At 37.3% G+C, this 25,367-nt stretch overlaps 1 pseudogene; it reads right to left on the bottom strand.

Moving 5' to 3' along the window:
* Positions 1-18,806: 18,806 nt before the first annotated feature.
* On the bottom strand, positions 18,807-19,526 carry LOC149257185 (nudix hydrolase 20, chloroplastic-like; annotated as a pseudogene).
* Positions 19,527-25,367: the final 5,841 nt, after the last annotated feature.

Raw genomic sequence — 25,367 nt, 5'->3', positions numbered from 1 at the left:
ATCCCTGCATAAACCCATCCAGATATAAAAATGAAGGAATGAACATTAAAATCAACATCACCTTTGTGATGGTATTTCATCATGACATCTTCTAGTTTGCATTAGCATCTTGCATACATATTGACACGTCTCCCAAGATATATATTGTCAAGGGTGTCTTTTCCTTTCAGGCTGCATCAAATTCTACATATCTTTCATGGAGATATCCTAGTCAAATATTCTTGGTTTTTCAGATGTTTATTGCCTTTACCATGGTTGCATATTCCATGATCTCTTCCTCCCTTTCTTCACACATTAAATTCCCAGGAGCTTCCAATCAGAGTTCCTCAATTGTTGTCAACCACCTCATACTTCATATGAGGACATTTTATGTTGATTTCATCTAGTGAATATGTGACCTATGCATTCTTGCATTCCTTTGAAGGAGGGGATCCTTACTTTTGATCATGCTCTCAAGATAGAGCATTGATCCATGTTACCTTCCACCATATGACATGACTTCCACAATATCAAATGTAAGCATACATACCTCATTTTTCCTTTGGGTCATCCACACTTCGTGCAATAGCTTCCTCGATTGAAAGAGCTTCAATCCCTTGAACTACTTCTTTTTTATGTCATCATACCATTATCCCATGAATTCCACAAGTTTGAAATTCTTGATGAAACACTTGCTTCCCCTCATGATCGATGAACCTTTCAATGAAGATTTCATCAGAGATTCTTGAGGATTTAAATTATCCCCATCAACAAATGTTTCCTTTTGACAAATGTATGATGAACCTTGTACTAGATGACCTTGCCACTTGTGTTCCCAATGAGATTCCCAAGAGATATATCCTTGACTTCCATAGATTCTAACCATATTTCATGCTTCCCTATGATGATGTCCCGAGCTCTTGTTCCCAATGCTTCTATGATGCCTTGATGCATCCTATTCAGTGAATCATGATAGCCATATCTTACAATAGAAGACTTAGGAATTTGAAAAGAACTAAGGTGAGGAAGACTATCTCAGTCATAGTAGAGATCTCTTACTTCCTCTATCTTGGACTTCTTCTTTCCAACTTCCTCCACTTCTTCGGTGATATGAGCTTCTTCTCTTCTTTTGTTATTCTCCTTCTTGATCTTAGGACAATCTCTTTTGTAGTGTCCATATTCTTGACACCCATAACATTGGGCTTTAGCCTTGTTATTTTTCTTTTTTCTGAGAACCAAACCTTTTCAAATTGTCCCTTTCTTCTTGTCGTTGCAGCATAAGCTTGATTTTTCTCACCTGCTCCCACATAAGATTTGGCCTTTAGTCTAGATTCTTCAATCTTGCATAGTAACCATAGATCTTGGAATGGAGTAGCTTCTTTCTTCCCATAAATACTTGAAGTAAAGTTACCCCACTCCTCCGGTAGTGCATTTAATACCACTGTAGTCATTTCACTATCAAACATGACTTGTCCCAATTCTTGTAGTTGACCTCGGATCTCAGAAATCCTCATAAACTATATGAGGATATTCCACCTTCCTTAGAAATCTTTAGCTTGTAGAGTTCTTGCCTTAATGATATGACTTCTCCAACAATGCTTACAGAATACAACTCTACCAATTTGTCATAGATTTCTTTTGAGGTTTCAAGTTTAGATACATATGGGATGAGGGGATCCTTGATGGATTCTATGAGAATCCTTTGAGCCCTAACTTCCCCTTTCATATACTTGGAAAGAGCTTGAGGATATTCCTCTCCTAGTTTTGTGATAGATCCTTTGACATGATCCATGACCTCATTTTCAATGAGATTTAGATCTGTCCTTTTCTTTCATGCAAGATAGTTTGAAGCCCCAACCAATTTTTTGCTCTCCTTGCAAAAAGACACATTGATAGATTCAGATAAGGTCATATACTTGATAGGATTCTCCTTTCTCCTTGCTTCTTCCTTGATGTTGATGATGATATAGGGAATAGAAAACTTCTTTTTGTCGAAGAGTTTTCTTCAATAATGATCCTTGATCTCACAGAGAGGGAGATCCCTTTTGATGGTGAAGTCTTGTTGATGAAGATCAATGATGACTTCTTGGTGATGTATTTAATGGTAAGAAACTTGTTTCAACGAGAGAGAGTCTTGATGACACCGCCTTTTGATCTAGCTTCCTTTGGATGAATAGTGTATTAACTTGATTCGTAGATCTCTTCAACTTGAGTACATGTAGGGTTTTGTTCTTCTTGTCTTGATGATGATCCCAATACTTCTTTGTAGACTTATTTGATCTAGGGTTATGATGCTTCCTTTGACTTCAAGATGATCTTTGGTTTGATGCCTTCCTTGAGATTTGATACTTGAGTGTCCCTTGATAAGATGCCCTTCCTTGTCTTAGTCACCTTAGCTCTGATACCATGTTGAGAAATCTAGGGCATAGAAATTAAGTGATTTCTCTTCAACTAGTAACTGCTTGTGAGTACTTTTTACTTATTTAGATTAGGATCTTCTTTTACTTAGGTTATCAATGTTATTCTTCATCAAACAAATACCAATGCATAAACCATAAAGAGACAAGAGACACAAAATATAGGCTATCATCCAGGGCCAAAACCTCTCACTCTTTGAGAGGAAAACCTGCACAAATTCTTCTTATAAAGATTCCAATTGACGAATACCAAGACCAAGACCCTTGACGTATTCAACCTCTCGAAGACCAAGATACCAAGCTTCTTGATTTGACCTCTATTTAGAGTTAAAGATTATCAATTTCCTGCTCCTACTTCTGCCTTAGCTTCCTCATAGATCTCGGTTTCCTTGTCTTTGCTTCAAATTTGTAGCTCTTCGACCTTATTTCAGAGGCCCTAGTACATGTAGGTGACTTTCTTGTGCACCTAGATTTCCTTCTCTTATGGTAGAGACCTCTCTTATATTGACTCAGGTTCTCCTCCTTCAGTAATTCAGCTAATAATTCTTTTGCAATTCGACTAACAATCCTTCTGCAATTTGGTCCTTTTACTATAGCTAACAATCCCAAAAACAGAGCAAAAAACCTTGCTGCTCCTTCCCTTTTCCTCATTTATTATAGGGCTTCAATTTGATGACCTTCGCACTGATTAACTTTAGACTTCATGCACCAAAATTCTCTGAAATTATGTACTTTGCACTACACACTCTATTTTCCGAAAATCCGACTTCTAAAATAGGTCGAGCTGCCTATTTGTACTTGTTTTCCATCATAATTAAGCCGACATGACCGTAAGCTCAACCAAAATGTCATTTGTAATTTGCAATAATATTTTTGAAGCCGACATGAGGATGATACTTTGCTTGGTCTTGGAGGGCTTATCCTATATATATTAATGACTCATACACAATTGTAATATGCCCAAGAAGGGTCCTTCATACATGACATAGACTCAAATTGACTTTTATGACTAGATGACAAATCCTAAAGGCTCACAATGGGAGCTATCACTAAAATAAAATTCCTTGCTCATGAAACCCATGAGACAAGCATAATAATAATTTTATTTTTCTTCTTTTCATCAATTACATAAAAATTACAATTAAACATGACATTATGAAGACCGAACCTAGTTACACTTTTCAACAGTCTGGACACCTATAGTTCACAAACAATAATGAAAGAAGGTTTCCTCAAAACTATAGTTTGATAGTGAAATATGTCAAGAGCATTGTATTTCTGGTAGAGTGAAGTAGCAAGGACTGATTGAAGAACAAAACGTTGAGGAACAATTAAAGACATGCTACAAAGAACAATTTGAAGTCCAAACTACATATGTAAAGTTTGGTATAAAATTCTGAGCTCTGTTATGAGTTTAATTTGAGAACTAAAACATTCGTTTGAAGACTATGAAAGGAATCTCAAGTCCGTCCTATGAAAATTCAAGATCTGAATTGATAGTCCAAGTACAAGGGACCAACTCAAGGAAATCAAGTACGTACTATCCCTTAATAAAATACAGTTGCAACAAGTCTAATGAAATCAAAGGTATGTAAACTAAGGGTACGTATGTTCATAAGCTTTTAAATTTTCAAAGTATCTAATCTTAAATGGTTCATATAATCCTTTTTCATAGTTATTCTAGGATAAAAATCATACTCCCTAGATAACATACTAAAATCTCATAGGATTCCATCCTCCATGATTACATAGAAGATCTAATTTGAGAAATTAAATCATGTTCTTGGTATCACATGTTTTTCTTGAAAGTATGTAAACTAAAGGTATAAAAGATCATGGCTGAATAAAAGGAGAACACTTCAAGGAATCCTTACAAGGTGTGTGTTATCTTATTTTTGAAAATTTTATTATATTACTAACATCGTTATGTCTAGCTGTTTTGAATCATAACGATTCTTGTTTAGGGTGATTCATCTTTTGATAAATCTACCCTCCTCATATCTTTGATTGTCTGTAGAAGAACCCTAGAAAGGCTCTATGGAAAACCCTAACTTAAGGGTATGCTAATGATAAATGAATGAAACCCTAACCTACTTAGGGTTATTGATGGAGTCTAAATAAATTTATGTTATGTTTGATATATTGATGATGTCATGTTTGGGGTTTTTGGTATGATCATGAAAACCTTAACTTGTTAAGGTTGAATTATGCTATCTAAGATCCCAAACCTTTGAAGCTTTGGTATAGTAGGGTTTGTTGTGCGATGTTATGAAACCCTATATCTTTAGGGTTTGGTTGGGTCTATATAAGCAAAACCCTTGTTATAAAATCCTAGGAATGAAACCCTAGGTATGTGTCCATTTGGTTAAAACCCTAGCTTAGTCAAGGTTGGTATATTTATAATATGTTAATTTTGCCTGCCATATGTTATGCTTATGTTTGATGATGAATTCTGAGATATGTATGTTGACCTAATTATAAATGGTCATAAGTCCTATGGTTTGGAAACAAGCTCTAACCAAAGTTTGATATTCTAAGATAATGTTGGGTTTTACAGCTAAACCCTAGTAGTAGTTAAATTTTCTAGTATGTATAAATCTATATAGTTATTGCTGAGAATTTCTAGATGGAAAAATCTAGGGTTTACATCAAACCCTAGTAGAAGTTATTCATGTTGTTGATTAAGTTGTGAATGGTTTTGATTGTTGGGGCTCATGTATGAAATCTAGGGTTTACATGAAATCCTAGTAGGAAGTCTACCATATGAATTCTAAAAATTGTTAGATGCATTAATCTGATTTGTTTCTAGGGTTTGATATTTGAAAGGACTTGTCATATCATTGAAAGTAATGTTAAGACCCTATAGATATAATGAAACTGATATTTTGATTGAGCTATTGATGTGATTTAGGGTTTGTAACAAAATCTTGGCAAGAAGCTGAACAATTGAAGTATAATCTCTTGCTGATTATGTTTGTAAAGTGTAATGCTTCCATTATTATAAGATTTTGTGATGGCTAACTTCATTTTTCTATAGACTTGGTTGTTCTTGCTATCTAAGTTGTGCAGGTGCATCATCTTCAAGATGGTGAAGATGTTCGAGAAGTTGATATGAGAAGCATGATGAGAAGGATGGAAGCCATGAAAGCTTCTCCAATGTCATAAGAAGAAGCCAATCTCCCTAGGTTAAGAGGGAGCCTGGATAGAAGAAATCTCCTTGGTTGAGAGGGAGGGCATATTATAGTCTTGATAAAGGAAATTGGAGAATGCATTTCGAAGGGCTGATTGAAGAATATGTTGCTGCATGTGAAGTAGGAAAGTGTTTGATTTAGGAATCTTCTATCAAAGATTCGGTTGTTAGTCCTACTGAGATAAGTTGAGAAGCAACATCAAGTTGTCTGAATGAACCGAAGGTTTGTATTTGATTATGTACATTTTAAAGTGTACTACTAATTGGGGTTGTGTTTGTACAGGTAAATCTCTCAAAGTTATTGATAGCATGTTGTTTACCGATCAATTTGATTGGGAGAGATTTGTTATTGAGGCTTTGTGAGTGAAGCATTGCCTGGGAGGACATCTGGTCGACACTTTGTGTTGATGTCTAGGTCTCGAAGTAGGAAGGGTGGTGTTGGTCATGTAGCTTTGACCTCAGATACACACTCGAATCCCTGGGTTGATGGTTAGTAAGTAAGCCTGATGGTACCTAGAGAGGCTGAAAGCTTTAGTCCATATTAGTCCCACTCAGATAGATTTCCCTAGTCAAGAATCTAGTCTATGGCATTGTGGTGCCTAAACTCTTGAGAGACCTTGGATAGATTGCGCTGGTCAAGAATATAGTCCATGGCATTGCTTTTGTAGATTATTTGTTTTGAGATCTTCCATATAGTTGTATGTAAATATGAATACCTCCCTTGTTAAGAGGGAGCATTGAAGAATGTAACTAGGTTCGGTCTTCATAAATTGTACTTGAGTCAAAATGTAATATATTTGTCAAAAGAAAGCAAAAAGAATTTTATTATTAATTGAATTGACTTGTTAAAGCACGAGTTTCATGCTTGGGTCAATTGTCTTAGGTCAAGCCTCCATTGTAGGCTTTAGGATTGTTTATTTAAGTCGAAGTCAAAGTTTGTATGGTCAAATACTCCTACATCAAGTCTCCTTGCTGTTAAATAAATCATCATCAAGTTAGCCTCCTCAAGTCGACCTAACCTTTAAATGGAGATGTTGCTCTTCAAGGACTCATGTCAACCTATTTCAAGAGAAATAACTGTATATATAAGCATGAGGTGTTCGCATAAAACATTGTGAAGAAGCTCAGATTTCAGAAATAAGAACTCGTGAAACAAGTGCATATATCACAGAGGTAGATTCTATGCATTTTTATTTTTATTTTTAAACAACATCTAGATGCGCTGTTACAGGGTTACTGAAAGAGAGTTGTGGATGTCACCTACAATTAGTACTCATGTGGTGGGATGGAAGATCTTGAAGGAAACATGATGTGGAAAGAGTAGTTGTACGAAGAAATGCCAGATGTGGAGTAGTAGATCACTTTCTGATGAAAAAAAAGGATGACATGACTGACATGGTTCGTGAAGGAAAGTGATGGATGGTCTATGTGATGAAACTTTGACTAAACTAAGAGGGCGGGGGGTGAATCAGTGTAGTATATTCATGGACATTGAAATTCTTTTCATTAATCTCGTTAACCGAATCATTACATGAGCAACTTAACAAATAATGACCAACAGATTGAATATGTGAACAACAAGTAATAAGCTAAGCAAGACATCACATCAACACATAATAACAACACATATTGACACCAGATATATGTGGAAACCCATAAAGGGAGAAAACCTTGATTTAATTATGGTTGTGATGAAAAGACAAGCTCCTACTCCTTATTACATCTGATTTTCTGTAGGCTCTAACCTACAGGAGGCTGCTACCTCAATTTTCTGCAAGCTGCAACATGCAAGGAAGCTCTAACTCCCATATGTTTTTTGTAGGCTACAATCCACAGGAGGCTCCTACCTCAACCAACTCCAACTAGATATTTATCAAGCCACAACTTGAAAGGGGACTACAAGCCTCTCATGCAAACAAGAAACAAGAATGTGTTGGTTTACCTGGTCATAAAGTCAACATATCTCCATCTTCATTTCTTCCTTTTCTTCCCTTCAAATCCGCGTCACATAAGTTTCAAATGTGCCAGGTAACATTCATTTTGCTTCCAAAAACATCTTTTATAAAGATAATTTGCTGGCTGTTTGTATTCCACATAAGAATATGAAATGAACATACTTGACTCTTTGCCTTCCACTCATTCGTTTCCAAACTCTTCTAATTTTGAATATTATAAAATAAATAAGTGCTCCACCACATATTATTTCAGCCATCTATAATGATTAGGTGCTTCAATATCAACATGGTGCCAAAAAAAACATTATACCACCACAACAAGCATTCTCCAATGTAAACAATATGAACTCAACATATGAAAATAATGCAAGCATATGTATGCAACATTCACTCTCCAAAGCCATCTATATGATCAAATTCATCTTTCCTTCTATAGGCTCTAGTGCCTCCTTCCTTTTCCTATTGTGTCATATTTGTAAATCCTTCAATCCTATTCCAAGTTGTTCTTAAGGGGGGATGTTAGGATATTCCGACACATAGGAAATAGTTAAGTTCAACTTGGTCTAGTATAGAGTTAGGTAAAGTGTGTTTCTTTACCGTTGTACATTTTGTAACTTACAATCCGACGGTCACGATATGTAGTGATCCGACGGTTCACTCTCTCCTCGGTATTACCGACACTTGATCCGTGGCTTGACACCCGATTGGTCCATGAGTTCTATTTAAAGCGCATGGAGGGTCATTGTTCGGGTAATCCGTGCATGAGAGAAGCTTATGTAAATTTTCATTCTTTGATTAATAAATTGCCTGTAGTAGCCACGTTGGTGCAGGCCGTGGACTGTTTCCCTCTTTGAGGGTTTTAACCACGTCAAAAATACTGGTGTATTGATCTGTGATCTGGTTGTGAGCGGTGTCCTTTTGGTGTTCTTTCTGAGGAACTTACCCTGTAGATTCCTACATGGTATCAGAGCTATTTGAGGGCCGCGTCCGTTGGTGATCCAAATTTGAAGCCGGTAGAACTGCATCCGACTGCTGTTTCCTAGATCTGCTGTTTCTGACTACTTTCGGGCCGAGAGGACTGCTCTGTTGTGTTCATAGCACCTGTTCCAGTGAGGAACCCCTTTCGTTTCACGCGAAAAGGTTTCCGGTAGCCCTAGCTGCGTCATTTTTAAGATCTGGAGGTATACAGTCTTTATTTGCAGTTTACTGTTATTTTCTCTCTACTTATTTCGGTTTCGGTTTTTTTTTTTTTTTTTTTTAACCGGATCTATACCTTTCATTTCTGCGTATGCTCTTTGCCCTGCGACTCTGTGCGATCTGGGCAAATCAGAAACAGAAAGGAAGGATTTTTTCTCATGCGTATGCTCTTTTCCCTGCACCTTAGTGTGATCTCGGAAAATCAGAAACATTGAGAAAAATATTTAGTTTTTCGGCTAAAGCTAACTTTGAGCCGCAAGGTTCATTTTTTTAAATATCTAGTTTTTTGGCTAAAGCTAACTTCGAGCCATAAGGTTCATTTTCTTTGCATGTCCGTGTTGGGTTTTGTGTTTTGTGTTTTGTAGGGAAAAAGAGCTTTCTCAAGGCAAGCACGCAAACCAAGGCCCCCCCCCCCCCCCCCCCTCTCTCTCTCTCTCAAATTTTTTGTATAGATCAATTGGTTCAAAGCTATTTTAAGAGAGTAGAGGTCTTGGGTTCAAGTCTTCATTTTGTGGGGGCGGATTATTTCATTCCCGCACATTCGCGCACTTTGCCGGCAACTTCAACAATTGTTTTTCAAAAAGCCATAACTTCTTCATCCGGAAGCCTTTTTCAGAGCCGTTTTTTTTAAAACAGCCTAATTTTTCGAGATCTATCCATTGGAACACTTACTTTCAGCATCTTCAGCTTCATTTTAAAAAAAAATAAATGGAAAGTCCATGCCAAGTCATTCTTGACAGCACTAACTACTTCCAATGGATAGCCTACATGGAAGATTTACTTAAAAGTAAAGGTCTCTACAGAATAGCCACAGGCCAAGAGAAGAAACCAAAAGATGAAGACAAGGCTGCAAAATGGGAAAATAGACAAGATCAAGCACGTGGTTTGATAGGGATGTCTATTTCTCCTGATCTTAGATTCCATATTGCAGAACTTGAGACTCCTCATGAAGCATTGGAACAAATCACTAAAGTTTTTGGGATTAAAAATGAAATTAGAGCCCATCAACTTGAAAATGAGTTGCTTACATTGGATCCTAATAATTTTTCTTGCATTGAAGATTTCTTGTTCAAATTCAAGACCCTTAGATATCTCTTGGAAGGTGTTAAGGTTAAGAAAGAAGATAGTAACCTTATGTATTCCATCCTTACTAAGTTGGGACCAGCCTACTTTGTATTTGTTTCCACCTTCCATTCTACAAGGGAAGCTTTCATTTGTCAATGAAAAGACTATAAGGCCCCTTCCTTTGACTCTTTTTGTGATTCTTTAATAAGAGAACAAGAAAAACTCTTACACCTTGGTCTTCTTAATCTTGGAAACTCTTCCAAGAAAGCGTTAGCCGCCCAGCAGCAACCAAATTCAAAGAATCCTAAGAAGTCATATCCTAAAAAGAATGGTCCTAAACCAAACAAGGGTCCTAAGCAAACTCACCCTCAAAATGAAAGATCATTTCAGCAAAATGATAAGACCAATAAAAACAAATGGAAGAAGACTGATAGACATTGTGACTTTTGTAATCGAGATGGCCACTTAGAATCTAAATGCTTTAAGAAGATGGAAGCCTTGGAAGCCGCAATGAAGAAACATAACATCCATGTGGAGCATTCTTCAACTTCAACTTCAACTTCATCTTCAGGAATGGCACTTTCTGCATGTCGTTGTCAATCATCTCAGTCTGGTTATGCATTAAATGTATCTTCTTCTTCTCATTCTCATGAGTGGCTCATTGATTCTGGAGCCTCTTATCACATGGCCAAAAACCAAGCCATGTTTTCTTCTTTAAATGATTGTAACACCAAAAATATATATGTTGGTGATGATAGATCTCTTAATGTTGTAGGGACTGGAACTGTTCATCTAGACAATGGTCAGTTTAATGATGTATTATGTGTTCCAACCTTATCCTGCAACCTTCTATCTGTATATCAGATAACTCATTCAGGTGAAGGTAAAATTGTTGAATTTTCACCTCATGATGTTGTAATCAAGGATCTGAGAGATCCTAAACAGATTCTAGCTACTGGTATTGCTGATGATTCCACAAGGTTGTATAAGTTTCACAACTTTGGGTCATCAAATCTTCCCTCAGTATTTGTTGCTCATAATGATGAAGTGAGCAAACTTTGGCATGAGCGATTTGGTCACTTAAACTATCGCTCCCTTCAGCATCTATGTAAAGAAAATATGGTGACAGGTCTTCCTATGGTATCTTGCAGAGATGGTGTTTGTTCCGGATGTGTACTCGGAAAACATCATCGGGACAGTTTTGAAAAACGTGCCTCTTGGCACGCCTCAGCCCCTTTACAGCTTGTGCACAGTGATTTATGTGGTCCACTTCCTGTTGCTTCATTCTCTGGCTGCAAGTATTTCTTAACTTTCATTGATGATTTCTCCAGACGTACTTGGGTATACTTCTTAAAACTCAAGAGCGAAGTATTTAACACTTTTTTGGCCTTCAAAGCCTTTGTTGAAAAACAATCTGGACATCAAATTCTTAAGCTAAGAACTGATAATGGTGGAGAATATGTTAAAAACACATTCATCAACTTTTGCACCGAAAATGGAATTCAAATGCAACATACTGTTCCACACACTCCACAACAAAATGGTGTAGCTGAAAGGAAAAATCGCACCTTAAAGGAAATGGCTAATTGTATGCTGCAATCTAAAGGACTCAGTCTTAGTTTTTGGGTCGAAGCAATTAATTGTGCAAATTATATAATCAATCGCACTCCTACTAAGGTTCTAAAGAATATCACTCCAGAAGAAGCTTGGAGTTCCATTAAACCAGATGTAAGTCACTTTCGTGTTTTTGGAAGTGAAGCATGGACCCATATTCCAGATGAAAAGCATAAAGCTTTAGAACCTAAGAGTGAGAAATGTACTTTTGTTGGATATTCTGAAGATGTAAAAGGTTATAGACTTATTCCATTTAAGTCCAAAAATGTTATCATTAGAAGAGATGTAAAATTTGATGAAAATAAATCGCCTGCGAGCCTAGTCCGGCGGATGTGCCACCTCTTCCTATCTCTTCTACTTTTGAAAACATTTCTTCTTCAGATGATGAAAGTGAGGATGACAATCCTCCCCCACCTTCTCAGGATCCTCAACTTCCAAGATGGGTCCGTGCTACTCGGGATGCAGCAGGTGATCTTGCCGGTGATCCTACAGATCAGCGACGTACACGTTCCCAGTTTGAAAGAGCCTCTTCTTTACTGGCTCAAGCTCCAGTAAATCATGATCCTGACACTTTTGCAGAAGCTTCAGGCCATCCACATTGGGAAGCAGCTATGAATGAAGAATATCATTCATTGTTGGCAAATGATACATGGGATCTTGTTCCTCTACCAAAGGGACGCAAACTTGTTAGATGTAAATGGGTTTACAGAACCAAGTATGGACCAGATGGGAAAGTAGATAAACATAAAGCTCGTCTTGTTGCTAAGGGCTTTTCACAGGTTGAAGGCATTGACTACACTGAAACCTTCTCCCCTATTGCCAAAATGAACTCTATCCGCCTTGTTCTTTCCCTTGCTGCCTCTTTAAAATGGGAAGTCCATCAGATGGATGTTAAATCTGCCTTCTTGCATGGGGACTTGCATGAAGAAATCTATATGGAACAACCCATTGGCTTCATCCAAACAGACTCCAGCCTTGTATGTCGACTTAAGAAATCCCTTTATGGTTTCAAGCAAGCTCCTCGGGCTTGGTATGCCAAAATGGATAGCTTTCTTTTAGAATCTGGCTTCTCTAGGTGTTATTCTGACAATACTGTCTACACCAAGAAAGTGGGCAACTCTCTTATCATCCTTGTTCTTTATGTTGATGATCTTATTCTTACTGGTAGTGATCCCATGTGAAGTCCAGCCTTAAAAAGAAATTTGAAATGACAGACTTAGGACACTTACACTATTTTCTCGGTCTTCAAGTCTTGCAATCCAAGGAGGGTATTTCCCTTTCCCAGTCCAAGTATGCTTGTGATATTCTTCGTCATTTTCACATGGAAGACTGTAAGCCAGCCCTTCTCCCTTTCAGTCTGGAGTCAAACTTTCAGTCTCTTGTACTTCTCCTGAAGTTGATGCTACCTTATACCGTCAACTTGTAGGAAAACTCTTGTATTTAACCCATACTCGTCCTGACCTTTCCTTTGTTGTTGGCCTTGTTGCTCGTTTTATGAAAAACCCCGTGAAAGTCATTGGAAAGCAGCTAAAAGAATACTTTGTTATGTTCGAGGTACAGTGCAGTTTGGGATTCATTACAGTGCCAAAGCAGCTCCTCTATTAGTTGGTTTCACTGATTCTGATTGGGCTGGTGACCCTGATGATCGGAAGTCTACTGCCGGTTATGTCTTCACTCTTGGTTCAGGACCTATTACATGGGCTTGTAAGAAATAGGCTGCCATTTCTCTTTCGTCAGCAGAAGCAGAGTATCGTGGTGCCGTGGAAGCCAGTAAGGAAGCCTTGTGGATTCGTCAGATCCTATCAGAGTTTGGCTTTGAGCAGCAGCATCCAACCACACTTTGGTGTGATAATCAAAGTGCCATTCAGCTATGCAAAGATCCAGTCCAGCATCAGCGCAGCAAACACATTGAACTACACATGCACTTCATCAGAAAGCTCATTCATGACCATGTTCTTGAAGTGCAATATTGTTCAACAGATGATCAGGTTGCAGACATCTTCACAAAGGCTCTCACAGAGGCGAAGTTCACTAAACTTCGATATATGCTTGGAGTTCAGGAAGTTGTCGCTAAGGGGGGATAGGATCTAGTGCCTCCTTCCTTTTCCTATTGTGTCATATTTGTAAATCCTTCAATCCTATCCCAAGTTGTTCTTAAGAGGGGATGTTAGGATATTCCGACACATAGGAAATAGTTAAGTTCAACTTGGTCTAGTATAGAGTTAGGTAAAGTGTGTTTCTTTACCGTTGTACATTTTGTAACTTACAATCCGACGGTCACGATATGTAGTGATCCGACGGTTCACTCTCTCCTCGGTATTACCGACACTTGATCCGTGGCTTGACACCCGATTGGTCCATGAGTTCTATTTAAAGCGCATGGAGGGTCATTGTTCGGGTAATCCGTGCATGAGAGAAGCTTATGTAAATTTTCATTCTTTGATTAATAAATTGCCTGTAGTAGCCACGTTGGCGCAGGCCGTGGACTGTTTCCCTCTTTGAGGGTTTTAACCACGTCAAAAATACTAGTGTATTGATCTGTGATCTGGTTGTGAGCGGTGTCCTTTTGGTGTTCTTTCTGAGGAACTTACCCTGTAGATTCCTACACCTTCATGCCATTGCCTCAACCTCCTTGAGTCTTGTCTTGCCTTTGCTGTCATGGAGTCTTGCCTTTGCCTTGGATCACAACATCTCAGTCATCATATGCGCACAACAATCAACTCATCAAACATAAGGAAGCATCACCAACTCATCAACATACCCAGGCATCACAAGCATAAAAAAACAATATGCCATGCCTTTGTTCTGTTGTTGTTGCACCCTTGTTGTTTCTCTGCCCAAGATGTTCTTGTCTTTGATGCTCTCTTGTTGTTTCTTTACATTGGTCACAACCATTCGTGCTTGTTGTTGCTCCTGTGCATCTCATCTTTTGCGACTTCCTGTGCCTTTGCCTTCTTTTGCTGCTTGCTGCTTCTTTGCCATCACCTCTTCTTTTCCTGCTTCTTTGCCTTGCTGCTCCTTTTCCATCTCATATTTTGTTGCTCCTTTCCTTTGCCTTCTTTTGCTGCTTGTTGCTCCTTTTTTTCCATGCCATACATATTGTTGCCATGCCGACCTTTTGTCATCAATGACAACACTTCCATCAATCTCCCCCTTTGGCACTGATGGCAATACACTGATCCTCCCTCTTTTTGTTCTGGAATCATCCTTCTTCTTGCCTCCCCCTCTGACATCAATGGCAAGGGGATCATTCAACTTATTAACCTGAGAAACACCACCATTCTCTCATACATACATTACCTCAACCATTCTCACTATGTTGTCCTTATACTTTCAGTTGTACTGATGATGGCTTAAAAAAAGCTTTGTTTCAACATTTTTAGACAAAGACTAATATTCTTCAAGTCCGTCTACACAAAAGACTCATAGTGACACATAGCTATAAATGAAAATATCTCAGCACTTTTCTTCTTGTCTCCATCGATATCCTACACATAGATATTATGCTAATTTATCCTCAAAAGCATTTGCAATACATTGGCCCAAGGCACAATATTTATGGATTTTCCCTTTACACCTTGAACATATAATACTTTTGAGAATGATAACATTCTATATGTTCCATTGTACATGTTGGAATTTTTAGAGGTAGTAGAACATTTTCACCTTGCTTTCTTCTTCGGCCTCTTGAGTTATCACCTCCATTACAGTTTCTTATGATTGAATTAGAGACTTGTATCGGGGTATGCTTTCATTTAAGCGATTATCTGGTGAAACTTTTGGAATTTTAACCTTAATGAGAGTATGAGAGCCCGAACTGGATTGCTTGTCTTTCCTCATGCCATGTGGTTGGTAAAGATTGATATAAAAAAGGTGGGTATTTCTTTTGCTTTTTCTTGTGCAAAAGAGGTAGGCATTTTCTTGTCCTAAGACATGGGTGGTGCCTTTGATGTACATTCTTTGAATATGATTTCATACCAACAAACCTTCTTTGAATCTGCATCATTCGTCTTCTTGATCTTTTCTCACAATTCTTTAATTAACTCCTTGCAATGTTAAAGTAGTCCCATCCAATTCATATATTTTTTGAGATTTGGCATCTAATGCAAAGGGATGTAGGGCGAATGAGCCATCTCTTGATTAGAACAACACTGCAATAACCTGGGTGGAATACATATTTATACCATCATATAATATATTGACCACGATCATTCCATTCCATATATTGAACACGATCATTCCATTATACATTTTAGTGCACGACAAAGGAAAATATGGTGTGGAATTCCTTAGAGGCTGCTATAGACTTGAAAAACTAAATTGGCCATCTACTTTAACACATGCAATTGATCAATCATCTCCATAGAACCTCCATACATCATTGATCGCTGTGGTTGTAAATATCACACTTAGGCAGTGCAACCTTTCGAAACCCTGCCACAAAACCTCCACGATTGTAGTATCAACACTCTGAACTACATGGTAAGAAATAAAGGTTGCTCCATTTAGGTACTGAACACTATGATGGCTTCATGAATCTTAACACTCAACTTTACACATAGTTTCTAGCATTAACTAGCATTCCCTTGTAACATTATTTATATAACTTTATGCAGCACAACGTATAGCAATATGGTTAATACAACAAAGTAAAGGATAACACATCGTATTTACTTGGAAATTATAATAACACCGCAACCATTTTATATCAATGCTCTTCAATTGGAAATCGTGAACTATATCCAATGTTGCTCTATCATAATTTACAATAGATGCAATTCCAATACACCATAATATGCAGATATAGTACTTGGATCCCATATGTCCATCGTCAATGTGAAACACAACTCCTATCAACCATTACAAATATCCAAAGATCTCGAACTAAATGAAGCCATATCATATTTATTATAATGGAATTCCAATAATCATCAGGGAGCTCCACTATGTCTCAAAAAAGCCTTGAAAACTGAGAAAAAGAGCACTGCGAGAATGAGAGTTGACAGTTAGGCGATCAATCAACATGGCATCTATCACCACATTGTATAACGAGATCATCATCTATGCACTTTGCCTTAAAAAATTTGTGCCACGGTCTGAAAACTTGTGTATTCTATGATACCAATCACTTTTTTAGTTCACTCCTATATATTATTAAACAAATAATGTATTGGCAATTGAGCATTCCTTCAACTTCTTTTCGATTTCCATCCCAAATAGTTGGGTCTAATCGTTGCTTGAAGTTGCCTTGGTGCCCAGGTACTATTGTAGAAAATTTAGTAGGTATATGTTTCCACATAATATTGTTTGTCCTCATCAACTAGCGGTTCATAATTCACAGTCGTAGGATGCTTTTCATGGCCCTCAAGACTTTCATCTAAGGATTTCTATTTAATCTGGTTGTGTGCGGTCCTCATACTTGACAATATCCCATATAAAATTGATTGGATTTTGAATCAACAACTCATATGCTCCTGGTATGTTTCTAATTGAAAATTCTTTCACATTGAGTGTTATCTCTCAAGATAACCAAATCCCACCAAAGGAAAAAGAATATATACACTATCATGGAAATGGCCGATTGTCTCTTGTTTTGTATTGAGAGCAACTCTTCCAATCATCAACGCTATATACATGCTCCATATAACATGATTTATATTGTATTAATAAATAGCATCAATGAGCTATATACACACTCCATAATAATATAATGCACGCTCTCAATAATTAACGCTCAGATTATTCCTTGATATAGTGCTCGAAATATATAATTATTGCTCTCCATTGATGGGAACTTGACTTGTGAACAATCAAGAGAATTGCTGCATATGCAACCCCATCCAAAAAGAAGGTTTTTCAAAGAGACATCCAGAGAAAATTTGTATATACCGCCAAATTTTCATATACCATTTCATATGGCACCCATTAGTCATGTAGGACTGCCCTTGTATTGATGCACTAAGGGGTAGATGAATCTTGTAAAGAAAAAATATTTTTGTCTTTAAAGTGTCGAAATTCCCTCCAAGATCAAGTTGGACTAGAAGCTATCAAGTCGGCCTAAGTGAAGAGCCACTTCTACCCCTTGAAGAGGCCTATATAAAGAGAGGAACTTGTCCTTCAAAGGATCACTCACTCATCTCTCATTCTATGCGAAGAAGAGGACGAAGAAGAGGTTGAAGAAGAGGACGAAGAAGAGGTCAAAGGAAGTCAAAGTGTTTGGGCTAGTTCTCTCTCCCACGTGCAAGTTGAAGCTAGGGTTTTTGCGCAAGGGTTATATCTGGTTTGATCTTGGAAGGAAGAGAGAAAAGAAGTCAAGCGAAGGTCACTTAGGGTATCTCTCTAGCCCTAAGTCTCAAGGAAAGGCAAGCGAAGGGAAGAAGAGGCTCTAAGAAGAAGATCGAAGTCTTCAAGTGTGGCAACAACAGTTGCAACAGTTGCCGCGCAGACAAAATTTCAGATCTGCTGTTGGAGGTCGAATTTCTTGCCACAGGAGGCCGAGTTGGCGGTTGATATTGATCTTGGAGGGTATTTGTCTGAGTCATAAGGTCTTGGTATTTGTCAATTTAAGGATCTATAAGAATAGGAGATTTAAGGGTTTTCCCTTCATGAGGAGGGGTTTTGGCCCCGACTTGCAGCCTATATACTCTGTCACTGTTCTTATTGTTTTGGTCGCTGTTTGATGTATCTCACATTATAATAATAAGGAACAAAGATAATAAGGAAAAAGGAGACACAAATAGTTATCAAGTTAAAGAGAATTAACATATTCATTTCCCTATTGAATTCTCAACAAATGGCTCGAGTTTTATGTCAAATTTATGAAAGTCACATTAAAATTGTAAGATATGTAGTTTTCAACTAACTGAAAATATCATGCTGCGAATATGAATGCACTCTATTGATGTCAGGGCACGATAAAATGAACTGTATGGACTGTCATAAACTTTGACATGGGCTAAATTTGGGCATGACACCCTAGAATCCATAATGCATGCTGCAATGTAATGAATATTATCTTGAATTAACACTTCCACCAATGCATTATCACATCTATTCGTTTCATTTATCATTGCCTATGTAGACAGGTCCAACGTCTGTAATGATCCTCTTTCTTCTGAATCTGCTTCACATGCAAACGCTGGAAATATCATTGTAATGCATCCCAATCCAACGCGTAATCTGGAATATTATCAAGGCATGCAATGTAATATCCTGTCATCCACGCCACAATGTTTGTTTATTCAGGTCCATTGGTCGCTTCCCCTTGGCATTGTTTTGATGTCTATCCATCTAGAATCGTAGTTGATATTTCTACGTTGGGATTATAGTCTATGTGTATGAACACCATTTTCCTCATTGACATTTACAGAAAATAGCCCATGTGCTACTCTATTCAGCTCGTTGTCGCGAGTTTGTGGCATCTATCTCCTCATAGTTAAGAATTCCAACTAGGATAGCCATTTCAACAACATTCCTTGGAATGCTAGCTTTTTAATTGCATTATTTTATGAGATTTTCTTTACAAGTGATCCCAACTAGTAGGCCTCCTGTGACAAGATGGTCCAATGTGCCTGTAAATGTTGTTTTGTCTCAGTTTTCTTTCTGATCCAAAGAATATTTTCACCACCGATTTGAATATATTCATTCATATGGACACCATATGCCTTGGTTTCAAAGAATAGAGCAGGCGTACATTCCAATGAGAACATCAATTTTGTGCCAAATGCAAAAGCCACTCGATACAACTCATTTTTCAAAAATAGGAATCACATCTTCTTTATGTAACCACTTAATGGCCCCTTTTATCGCTTTAGTTCTTTCATTTGGTATTTTTAACTAATGATATAGAGTGATATATCCACTTGTGCAGGTTCCATTGGTAAACAACCAATGTTGAGGTCAAATTTGTTTACTAGTGTAAGAATATCTGTTTCAGGTGTGCTACACATTCGCACTTTGTCAACAAATTTATCCAAGGCCAAGTCCCGGGGGCTTGTTTCTCATCCTAATCCATTACATTGATGAGCATCTTCTCTATGCTCAATCCACCATCTCTGGTACTACAAACCAATCTGATTTGTTTAATGGAAACTTGTTAAAGTGTGTCATGAATGAAGTACATCTTCTGTTACTCAATACAATGTGGGTTAACATGGAATGATTCACAACATATTGGTGCCAATGTATTTTAAAGTGATGGATTTGGAAACCTTGATGTCCACTTAAAACCATGAGTCAGATATGGAAAACAATATTGGAGATCTAGTAGCTGCTTTCAATTTATACTCTCAAAATAACTGATGTTTATATGATTTTCCTTTCTTTTGTATTTTCCTACTTCTTTGCATAAAAATATCATGGCAACCTACACACAACCCATAGAGCCTCTGAATCGCATTTATTGGCTAATCATGCCTTTAAGGAACATTGCCTTCCCATGAGGTACCACTGCTCTAACATGAATGCTGACAATACTGTTCCTTGCTTCATGAGCAACTCCCCCTGAGATCATGATGAATTCATTATGTTATTGAAATCATAGGTTTCTCCTCTTTCTTCCTCTTCCATACTTTGGTAGGTTGATTTCTATTGTTTGCATTTCTTTTTGATTTAGAGTTTGGTCTGCTTTGATTTGCTTCCATCATATGTTTAGGATTCTTTAGGGTATATGATAGCCTGCAGTCATTGGCTTTGTGTCCAAGGTTGTGACATAAATAACATTTTATTTGACCAAGATATGGTTGAGTTGGTGTGTGGCTTTTTGTGCCCCTTTTTTCATATAGTTTACATTCAACAAGTTTATGTCCAAAATCATTGCATAAATAACAATGCCCATGGAAATGATTTGTGTAGCTAGTGAATGACTGTCTTTTTTGTTTGCTTACTCGAGGGAGTCTTCTCATTTGCTGCATCTTTTGCTGATTAAACTTGATTTTCTTGGTCTTACATTTTGCTGCAACATGTCCTCGTTCATGACAAGAAAAACACTTGATATTTTTCCCAGGAGCAAAGAATCTCCTTTGAGATCTTCCGAATTTGTTCAACTCATTTTCAGGAGAGAATGATCTTGCAGTGAACCCTTTCTTCATCTCATTCATTTGATTTTGATATTGCTGCTTGTTTTTCTTTTTATTTTTTATTAATCATGGTGCTTATCCCTTCTCCTACATGTCCTTTTAGGAAAGCTTCATTATCATCTTTAATGTCTGCCTTTTCTAAGTTCTTCATGGAGGCAAGGTCCTCTTCTAGCTGCTTACACAACCTATTCTTTTCTTCTAACTTACTTCTAGCTAAATCAACCTCAACTTCTAATATTTTACACTGTAGGTCTCTCTCCTTGAATTTATTGCTCATCACCTCTTCTAGTCTCCTTGCTTCTTCAAGTTGCATATTTAGTCTACAATTTCCTCCTTGTACTCATGTTCTCTCTCATCACATATCTGCACTAGTTTCTTCAAATCTTTATTTTCATTCTTCAATCTTTCTATACTAGCCAATGATAAGTCAAGCCTAGCTTGATTTTCATCTATCTTTTCTTCATGAGAGTCAGGTACATTCACATAGGTAGAGGTTTCATTTAACTGAACACTTTCCTTTTGATAGGGTTTTTTCTCCTTCCTCTTTCTCTTTCCTTTCTCTACATTGTTGCTACTAGCCTCTTCATGCATGAGCTACAATCTATCCCATATTTCTTTTGCAGAAGTTAAATCTATTATTGTATCAATATCCTTATTATGAATATTGTTATACATAACACATTTTGCCTTAGCATTCCACTGTTGTTCTTGCAAAGAGGGAGAGTCTTTGCAGTAACCATCACATACAAGCTTCCATACACCAAGTCCATAAGATTTTAGTTATGTTTTAACCTTATCTCTCCATTCATGAAAGTTTGTTGCACTCAGCATAGGTACACTTTGATAGTCCATGACTCAACTAGATCTACCTTCAAGCTATTAGGCTTACACCGAAGGAACCGACTCTGATACCAATTGATGAAAACTTGACTAAACTGAGAGAGTGGGGAGAGGGGGAGGTTGAATCAATTTAGTATATTCATGGACATTAAAATTATTTTCTTTAATCTCATTAACTGAATCATTACATGAGCAACTTAACAAATAATGACCAGTAGATTGAATATGTGAACAACAAGTAATAAGCAAACCAAAACATCACATCAACACATAATAACAACACATATTGACACCAGATATATGTGGAAAACCATAAATGGAGAAAACCACGATTTTATTATTGTTGTGATGCAAAGGCAAGCTCCTACTTCTTATTACTTTGATTTTCTGTAGGCTCCAACCTACAGGAGGCTGCTATCTCAATTTTCTGCAAGCTGCAACATGCAAGGAAGCTCCAACTCCCATATGTTTTCTGTAGGCTACAACCCATAGGAGGCTCCTACATCAACTAGCTCCAATTGGATATTTATCAAGACACAACTTGAAAGGAGACTACAATACCCTGATGCAAATAAGAAACAACAATGCTCTGGTTTACCTAGTCATAAATTCTGCATCTCTCCATCTTCATTTCTTCCTGTTCTTCCCTTCAAATCTGCTTCACATAAGCTTCAAATGTGCCAGGTAACTAGTGCATAATACCTCAATAAGCTCTCCCACATTCTACCACTCTCTAACATTCATTTTTCTTCCAAAAACATCTTTTATAAAGATAATTTGCTGGCTGTTTGTATTCCACATAAGAATATGAAATGAATAGGCTTGACTCTTTGCTTTCTAGTCATTCATTTCCAAACTCTTCAATTTTTAAATATTATAAAATAAATAAGTGCTCCACCACATATTACTTCAGCCATCTATAATTATTAAGTGCATCAATATCACATAGTGCCAAAAACAACATTATACCACCACAACTCATGCAAGCATTCTCTAATGTAAACAATATGCACTCAACATATGAAAATAATGCAAGCATATGCATGCAACATTCACTCTCCAGAGCCATCTATATGATCAAATTCATCTTTTCTTCATGCCATTTCCTCAACCTCCTTGAGTCTTGTCTTGCCTTTACTGTCATGGATTCTTTCCTTTGCCTTGCATCACAACATCACACTCATCATATGCACACAACAATCAACTCATCAAACATAAGCAAACATCACAAGCTCATCAACATACCTAGACATCACAATCATAAAAAGACAATATTCCATGTCTTTGTTCTGTTGTTGTTGCACCTTTGTTGTTTCTTTGCCCAAGTTGTTCTTGTCTTTGCTACTCTCTTGTTGTTTCTTTGCCTTCATCACAACCATATGTGCTTTTTGTTGCTCCCGTGCATCTCATCTTTTGCGGCTTCCTGCACCTTTGACTTCTTTTGCTACTTGATGCTCCTTTGCCATCATCTCTTCTTTTCCTGCTTCTTTTCCTTGCTGATCCTTTGCCATCTCATATTTTTTTGCTCCTTTCCTTTGCCTTCTTTTGCTGCTTGTTGCTCATTTTTTTCCATGCCATACATGTTGCCGCCATGTCGGTCTTTGCTATCAATGACAACACTGCCATCACGATGCCCTACGTAGAAGACCCAACCAGATGAAGGTTCCATAATAATGAAATTCATGACATCAAAAGGAGGATCTCAATAAGCAGCTAAAGGTCCCATGATCTCCACTAGAGAAGAAAGATGCTGGAAGCAAGTCCCTAGTTAAGGGGGAGCATGGACAAGTCCCTTGATAAGAGGGAGCTTGGGTACATTCCTTTATAGGAATGGGTATGTCTTGTTGGTCAATAATTGTCATTGATGGAAATATAAGCACGCTTGATGGATGCTGCACTATTGGAGGATTATAATTGATGACATATATTATCGTGCGACTTTAATCTTTTTATATTAAACCAAAGTTAAATCAAGCCTTTGAATAATAATCCATTATTGGGGTAATAAACTTTGGAAACCTTTTAACCAAAGTTCACAAATGGAAATATATCACAACGCACTTAATAAAACCCTATCGAAGAATTATTATATTAGTGGTTTTATTGTGTGTCACCACTCAAAACCTCCGATCTCCGATATGCGATATCATATAACTTCCAATTTGTGCTGATTTCTGATATGCATACCTGACTTGATTTAAGTTAACGATTTAATTATCAAATCACATCCGCCACTTTATCATAACTTTTGAAATGGCACCTCCGATAATACCTAATCTTCGATTTTTGATATGGTTGCGGATCCGATTGTCTTTATCATAATGTTTTTAATATAATATTGCGTCCGCTGCATCAGAACTTTCCTATATCGCAAGTTTTGCAGGCTGTGTCATGTTAAAGCTTCCGATACCCAAACCTCTGACACCCATCCATGTCTACCACTGATGCCACTTGATGAAGGATTTGATGACATAAATGACGTGGATAGTTGTTGAGGGCATTCTTATTTCAAGGACAGTCACAAAGAAAAATATTTTTTGACATCTAGCCGACCTATACCTTATCTCTCATGTTGGCCTCCCTCCAAGGGCACGTCCCTTCATTGATCACATACCTTCATTTCTCATCATCCAACTTGATTATCCAACACAGAAAGCGAGATACAATTCACAACTCGTGAACTTGGAGGAATAAAGGACATGAGACTTCAAGGATGGAAAGAATTATTGATTGGGTTATTAAAAGAAAAACAAAGACAGATCATTTAACCTTTGAAGAAGCTCCTTGGCTCGGACATCACAGGTAGATGGAGTAAGCTACATGTAGCAGAACTCAGATTATATCTTGGTGAGAAACTCAGATTATAGACTTTTGACCCCGGGACACCACATTCTCAGACCTGTGATCACTACATGCATCACATAATCTCGGGTTTGGAGGTTTGGACCTGCCATCATCACAATGGAAACCTTGCTGTGGCTCAGACCTATTCTACACTTGTCTATGGCTCGGAACTGGTGCAAACTTGTTGTCTCAGACCTCCTTAAAGAAGTATACATCTGTGACTATACCTCGGACCATACTCAAGACAACTCTTAACCACAGGAAGACTGAACTACAATAATATTTGGATTGACAAATTCTTGTGACAGTATGTGCAGTGATATGATCTTACATTAACTCGATGTAAATGCAACATTCGTGAAACGATGATGATCGGTTATGACAGAGTTTATGATTGTGAGCTTGTGTGAAACAACGTGAATGTGTGTTATCCATTGAATGCCAGTGATTTCAACAGTGTTCTAGACAAAGGAAATAAGGTTGCTAGTGATTCTAATTCTTGAGTTTGAGCTCTGTTGACCACTCCATGTCAACTACCCCATCGCTATATATTTTTTTTCGCAAGGATTTCCATAATGTCCGAGCACTCAGATGATCCACAAATTCATCATTATCAACTATATGTACACTGGAGTTTTGTAAACCCATTCTGCATTTTGTAATGTAAATGATCTTAGTAAGACAAATATATGTAACAACTTAGGTAAATTTATTTTTCTTATGATGATTTCTATCCTAAGAGGTTTTTCGTCTCACCGATTAATGTGAATTTTTAAACACGTATGGTCGACAAAGTTTTTCCCTCCAACCTCACCCCAAAGCTAGGGTGGATTTTGTCGTCAAGATCTTAGATGAGTCTTAGTGTTATTTATAGTCTTTGTAAAAGTGATTTGAGAATAATTCGAACTATTGGGTTAAATTATTTTATTACAAGTCACCTAGTCTACTAGATCATATTTTGAATCACAGAAATGGGTAACTTATAGAGGGTCTATAACAAACTAGTGTTCCCCCTTCATGGGTTAGAATGTAATATTTCATGTAAATAATATTTTAGCTATGATGGTAAAGTATTAGAGGAATGGAAAAATTATTAATCCCCTCATGAGTCAATTAATTATTTTTTTGGCAAAAATAAATTAAAAATACTAAGCCAAAAATTTAATTAATTTAGGTCATAGGAAAAATT

This window comes from Pinus tabuliformis, chromosome 6, assembly GCF_031772625.1.
Source record: "Pinus tabuliformis cultivar Carrire ecotype Pingquan chromosome 6, CPIR1, whole genome shotgun sequence".
Lineage (NCBI taxonomy): Eukaryota > Viridiplantae > Streptophyta > Pinopsida > Pinales > Pinaceae > Pinus > Pinus tabuliformis.
Note: the sequence above shows the minus strand (reverse complement) of the source record. Positions and strands in the feature narration are given on the sequence as shown.